Raw genomic sequence first — 6,817 nt, forward strand, 5'->3', positions numbered from 1 at the left:
TATGTTGTTAATTTTATTTTTTGTAAAACAAAAGGATAGATAAAAATAGAGAATGAGAGAAAAGAGAGAGAAAGATAAAAAAGAAGAATAGATGTGGGAGTTTGTTAATTTTGGAAGTTAAAATTTTTTTTATTGTAATTACAATAAAAGAATATTTGGTGACACATTTTGATTTGTCAGATTATTAATATAAAATATAAATTATATATAGAATGCGAAGGATAGAGAGAAATAAGAAAAAAAGAGGTATAGATAAGAGAATGTAAGAAGGAGGTTTAGTAATTTTGGAGAAAAATATTTTTTCTAAATTTTAATGAGTGTCATGTGTACATTTTAGTTATTAAATTAGTTAGTAATATATAATATAGTTATATTCAATTTTAAAATTTTAATTTTATTCAAATGTAATTAGAGAATGCCATGTATATTTTGATTATTAAATTTGTAATTAGTAATTGATATGATACGTAAAAGAGATAGAGTGAGTGAAGGAATGACCAAATGAGAGAGATAGAGAAAGGGAGAGAGAGGAGAGGAGAACTCTTTAATTTTGGAGAGACAAATTTAATTTTAATTGCAATGAGAAAGTGATATGTGGTATATTTTGGTTGTAAAATCAGTAGTATATAACAGATACTAAATATGTATTTATATTCTAACATATATTTTATACTGATGACTGACTTTAATGTTTATAACATGTATTTTACAAATGTTAATATATTTATATTAATTCATTATTTTTTATAATTATTAAAAAAAAGAACACTCCCACAATCTAACCATTTTTTAAACAAATATAAAAAATAAAGCTTATAAATATATCTCGCAAAAAAAAATACTAATTTTGTTCCCTTCATAAAATTTATAGGGTATTATAATATTTTTTACGATTATTTTTTTTGAGAAAAATGCAAATAAATTAAGGAACTAATTATCGAAGAAATAAACTTTATTTTATAATAGTGCCAAAAAAAATTATTGAACTTTGTACTTGAACAATTTTGATTTTATTTTATATAATGGCTCAATAATATTTTTATCCAAGATTTAACAACACATAAAATAACCTCAAATGATAATTCTATCTACAAATTAACTTTTTAGTAATTATTGTATATTCTTAACCATTTTTCAAAATATTTAAAAGTTGTGAAACTAAATCCACCAGATATCATTATTTCATTTGAAAATTAATTTTTAGCTATCTTTAGTTATTAATATTTTGGCTGCAAAAATTACCCTAAAGATAATATGGTCCTTCGAAAAGATGTTTTTAACATCAGAGGCATAGGATTGAAAGTGAATCAAGTCAGCTCATGAGCTCGCTTGAGCTCGACTCGTTAATAGCTCGATAAGCTAAATTCGTGAGCTAGTGAGCCAAGTTTGAGCTTGAAATTGAGCTCATAAATTAAATGATCCGAGCCTGAACTTATTCAGCTCATTAAATCGTGAGCCGACTCGATTTTATATATATATATATATTAATGATCTTAATTATTTAAAATTTTATATTTATTTTTTACATATAATTTTAATGTAGGACATAAATAAAAAAATTATAATTTATTGATAGATAACAATATATAAAATTGATCTTTTTAAATATTTTTTAAAATATATGTTATAATTTATTGATATAAAATTATAAATTATGTATTTATGTTTCTATTATTTGAGTCAGTTCGTGAGCTTTCGATGAGCTAAACTTGAACTTAAAAATTAGACTCGATTATTAATGAGTCGAGTCATGAAACAAGCTCAATTTTTATGAGTTGAACTTGAGTTTGATGTTATTCGACTCAACTCGCCTCGATTCCGCTCACTTCATGCCTTACATCGACATCTGAGTGGAGTGTGGAGTCCATTACGGTGGACGACTGGACGGGTAACTACTTACTAGTAATAATATAATATTTTATTCCGACTGCATGCATAGCGAGGAACTAATTTTGTCCGAATTAAGTTAAGATATGATACACAGTTGTTTATTAGAGAGAATACAAGGAGCATACAACTATGCAAGCATGCAACACATGGGTTGAGAACAGAATTTTTTATTTTTAATATTGGAGTAGTAGTGGTGTTTTTTTAAAATATAGATTGTTAGAATATTATACTCAAACGTAAAATTATTTAATTAAAAAAATAGAAATTAGACTGTTCAAATTATTAGAAGTACAAAAATTAGACTGTTCAATTTGTGAGAGGTACACAAATCGAACCGTCCAATTTGTGTTAAAAAATTTAAAAAATTTGAAGTATACAAATCAGACTTTTCAATTTGTATACTTTCCACAATTTTAAAAAATACAAAAAATTACAATATTAAGATATATCACCATTCCTACTTTCACAACAAAAAAAATTAGCCTAAAGAAGAATCTAATGATTGATGATTCTAAATTCATTTTAATTATTTTTCTTAATGTCTAAATGAATAAAAAATTTAAAATATTTTAAAATTTTTAATAAAAACAAATTTATTTATTAAAAATTTTAAATATAATTAGTAACAATAAAAATTCATAATATATATTTTTATTTTAACATTGATGGATCCCTCTTTTTTTTTCTCTCTCTCTCAAACGTATAGGGCGTGGCTTATATTATATGAATATGTTATTTCTATTTGTATGTGGGCATTATTTTTGTAAATGAAGTATTTAAATTATAGTAATACTTCAAATTAGCTTTTATTTAGTTGAAATACTTTATTTTCTGAAATTTTAATTATCAAGTAATTATATTGTATACACTACTTTTTTATACATTTTTATCATAGTCAAAATCCAATCCCTTAACGCGTTTCCACAAACATATAATAATACTTTTCGATTAAAATAATAAATAATATTATATACACTATTTTTATTATATTTTTTTATATAATTTTACTTTTCATACTATAAATGACTAACAAAAGGTTAAGAGAATGGAATATATATCTTTTATACCATAAAAATTAGAATTTAATTTTAATACACTATCAGTATAAAGTAATTTTATACATATATTTAATTACGTAATATTATATCATTAAAAATAAGTATCTTTTATATTAATCGCGTAAATAGTCATATAAAAAATAAATATAATTACAGAATTGTATAAAATATTTTACACCTAATACATCAAAATTAAATTTTAAATAATATATATAAAAATTAATAACTTGTTTATATAAAATTAGAAGTGACAAAAGAGACTCCTTACCCTGATCTCCAAGGCTTGTCGAAAAGCAGGGTGAGCCAGCTAGATTCGACAAAATAAAATAAAATAAATTTAAAATGTTAGTACGTATGTGTCTTTTTAATAGTAAAATTAATTAAAATTAATCTCATACAAAAATAAACGGAAATTTAATAATAATTCAAATACAGTAAAAGTTTAAAATACAATATTTTTTTTAAGTTTAAAGTCTCAATGCCATTAGAATTGTTAATCACAATAAATAAATATATATATATAAAGAATAAAAATAGAGTAAATATTTAGTTCAATCCTTATTTATTTTTACAAAAGATAAAGTTATCCTTGCTTAAAAAAAATAAACACTTTGATTTTCAATTTTTTTATTCTAAGACAATATGATTCTTATGATAAAAAAATCTATTAAATAATAACAACAAATATTTTTGTGGGGGTTTTTATTTAGGATTTTAGATCTTCACAAAATTTTTTAATAATAGGACTAATTATTACCACTACTACTAACACCTTCGTTATCATCATTATTATTATTCTACCTCTATTATTTTTTATTATATAATCATATTTTATCAACATCGTTATCTCCTTTATTATTATCATTATCAATACCAATACTATTAATATTAATGTTCTTTTATCTTATTTTTTTCGATGTTATTTGATGAGTGAAAATTAAAGTTCACGGACGTCGACAAGTGCACCGAATCATTCAAGTAATACCACAGTAAGTGGATATCGTTCCCACGAGAATTAAAAGATTAAACAAGCAAATATCATATTAAATACCTAATTAGATAAAAATAACCTGGATTAATAAAGACAAAATTTGTATCTTGCTTGGAATCTTGAGTCCTTGAGAAACAGTGAACTTGGATAACTACAAGAGACACGCCGAATAGCGCACAGCGCTACGCGGATGAAATAGCTAGCAGATCTGGCAATAGAGGAGGAAGCAGGAGAAGCAGAGGAGCTAGCACAACGTAGAAACTTTGAAGAGGGGTAGAGACTGTGATGGAAGTTGGAGAGAAGAGAACTGTATTGTAACTAGTGAGATCTGAGAAATAGGGAATCTAATTGAACCCTGCAAAGAAAGTAAATAGCAGCTTCTCTCAAATCTGCTACAAAAAATGCCGCTGAACTCTAGATAGCGGCTATTTTTGAAACCGACTCTAATAAACCGCTGCTATCTGCCGTGTGTCTTGTAGTAGATGTTAATTGAGATAAGACAATGATGGTGAGAGTCAAGAATTTCGAAAATGTTTATGCTCTTAAAAAAACTAAACCTTGTTTACTTATTGTGAAGTATGCAAATATCTTTCACGACAAATCTTTAGTAACTGATTTTCAATTCCTTGGTTCCTCAATTTCTTTTTAATCAACTAGTTGTCTATTAATTAATTAAAGAGTTTAAATACAAAAAATGATTTAGTTTTTAATAAGATTTAAAAGTAATCCTTAGGTCGAATTACATGTCACTTATTCAAGGCAGTCCTATCCAGTTAAACTTTAGAAGAAAACACAATTTTCAAAAGTTGTTCTAATCCAAATTGTATGTCACTTATTCAAAATTAAAGTGATTGAAAATTATACATTTGTCGCACACTAATTAAATCATTATTCCTAGCTGAATTCGAAAAATTATGTGAAAGAGTTTTCAAGATTTAATTCAAATATTAAAATTTATAATTATAATAAAAGAATTCAAAAGGATTAACATACCTTTTGATGCTACTAATCTGGATGAAGAACAAACAAGTCAATCATGAAATAAATTAATGCAATACTTTAAAATAAAATAAACTTAGATTAATAACCTATAGAAAACATAAACAGAACTCTTAACCCTTTCACAGAGGATTAGTTACCCATGTAATGAAAGAAAAACGAGAAAAAAATTGTGTTGAGGAACGGAATGAGATTTGGATCCAAAGATCCTTATCCTGGATGCCTCCTCTTGTGAACCTTGTTCAATTATTTATTTCTTAAGTTTACTTAAAATTCAAATTCAAAACTATCATAATCTTATCTTTCGAAAAGAAAGATAGGGGAACCAACTACTTATTTCAAATTCAAATCAAAACAATAATTCAAATCTAACAAATTCTAACAACAAAATCTTTTATGTTTCTGGAAGGAATTAATAACTAATATTCTAGAGTTTTAAATATTTTGGATGTGATTAAAACTTTTAATAAGGTGAATAATTAAACTTGGGTCTTAATTGTTGCATCCTAAGAAATGTAATTGTCTTTACGCCGGCCGCATTAGAGAAATTTGGACATAAGCTCAAATTCACTTGCCAGGGAGCACACATGCTAGGCATGTGACTAGGAGGCTTGAGGGACGCCCGGCGGATAGAGGCAAGGAAGGAGGGCCACCAGGCGTGTGATTTGGCCGCCGGGTGTGCGAGGAGTGAAGGGGGAAGGCCGCCGGACGTGCATTTGAAGAAGTCTCGGGCGCTGTTTTTTTGTGTCCTAAAAATTATGGTAGTGTGTGGCTTAAATTAAATATCTACTGTAGATATATACATATCATTCTAAAGTTCTGTATGTTAGTTTTCTAACTCAGCTAAAACCACCTCATTTGGACATTTATAACTCAAGTTATGACCATTTGAGTATGAAGATGTCAGGGCTGGGAAACATGCATGCCTTGCGTGCATGCAATTTGAAGGTTTGGGTATCTTTAGGGAACGGTTTTGATTCTATAGGCAACGCTTTAGTTGTATTTGTATTTCTCCACTTAACCACCGCGGTGAAAGAATTTTTCAAAAATAAACTTATTAGTTGAGTGATCATATTGTCTCAAAATAAAATAGTTAAGAATCGAAGTATCTCTTTCTTTTTAATAATAAATTGACTTATCATTTGTGAAAATGAACAAAGGTCGAGTTAGATATTTACTCTAAATAATACCATAATTTTAACTTAATTCTAAATCTAACAAACAATTTTTAAAACACAATAAAATTTCAATATAATACAAACAAAGAATAAAAATAGAATTTTGTGATAAATAATAAAAAGTAATTTTAATTAAAAATAACAAGTTAAATTATGGCACAGTTTAAAGAGGGAGCGTGGGCAGACACTCACACATATATATATCGACTATGTTACGTATATACTAAAATCAATCATCAAAGTCACTCACCAGTATAAAATATATGTTAGAATATAAATATACATTAAAAATAAATTAAAACATACTTATAATTATACACAAATAGTCTAATTTTAGTATATATATATATAGAATGACAAAATAAACTAAATAAAAAATAAAATAAATAAAAAAAACAAAAAAAGGTATAAAAATGAAAATAAAAGAGGTCTGTTTCAAAATATTAATTTTTAACTTGTTTGCGAGTCTCATCCTCTTTTGTTATAAAAAAATGTTACATATATAATTTTTTATATATGTTCAGAAGTATTTTTACTCTTTTAAATTCAAGAGTTACCCGAATAAAATTGTAAAAAGTAGATTGAAGAAACGACGTTGTTACTATCTTATTATTCCAAGTTTCTAATATCTCGAGATCGTTATTTCTAATAATAAAGGATGTTTTTGTAAGAAATCTGATGCTCAAAGTAACATAAGTTGC

Source organism: Arachis duranensis, chromosome 3 (genome assembly GCF_000817695.3).
Source record: "Arachis duranensis cultivar V14167 chromosome 3, aradu.V14167.gnm2.J7QH, whole genome shotgun sequence".
Lineage (NCBI taxonomy): Eukaryota > Viridiplantae > Streptophyta > Magnoliopsida > Fabales > Fabaceae > Arachis > Arachis duranensis.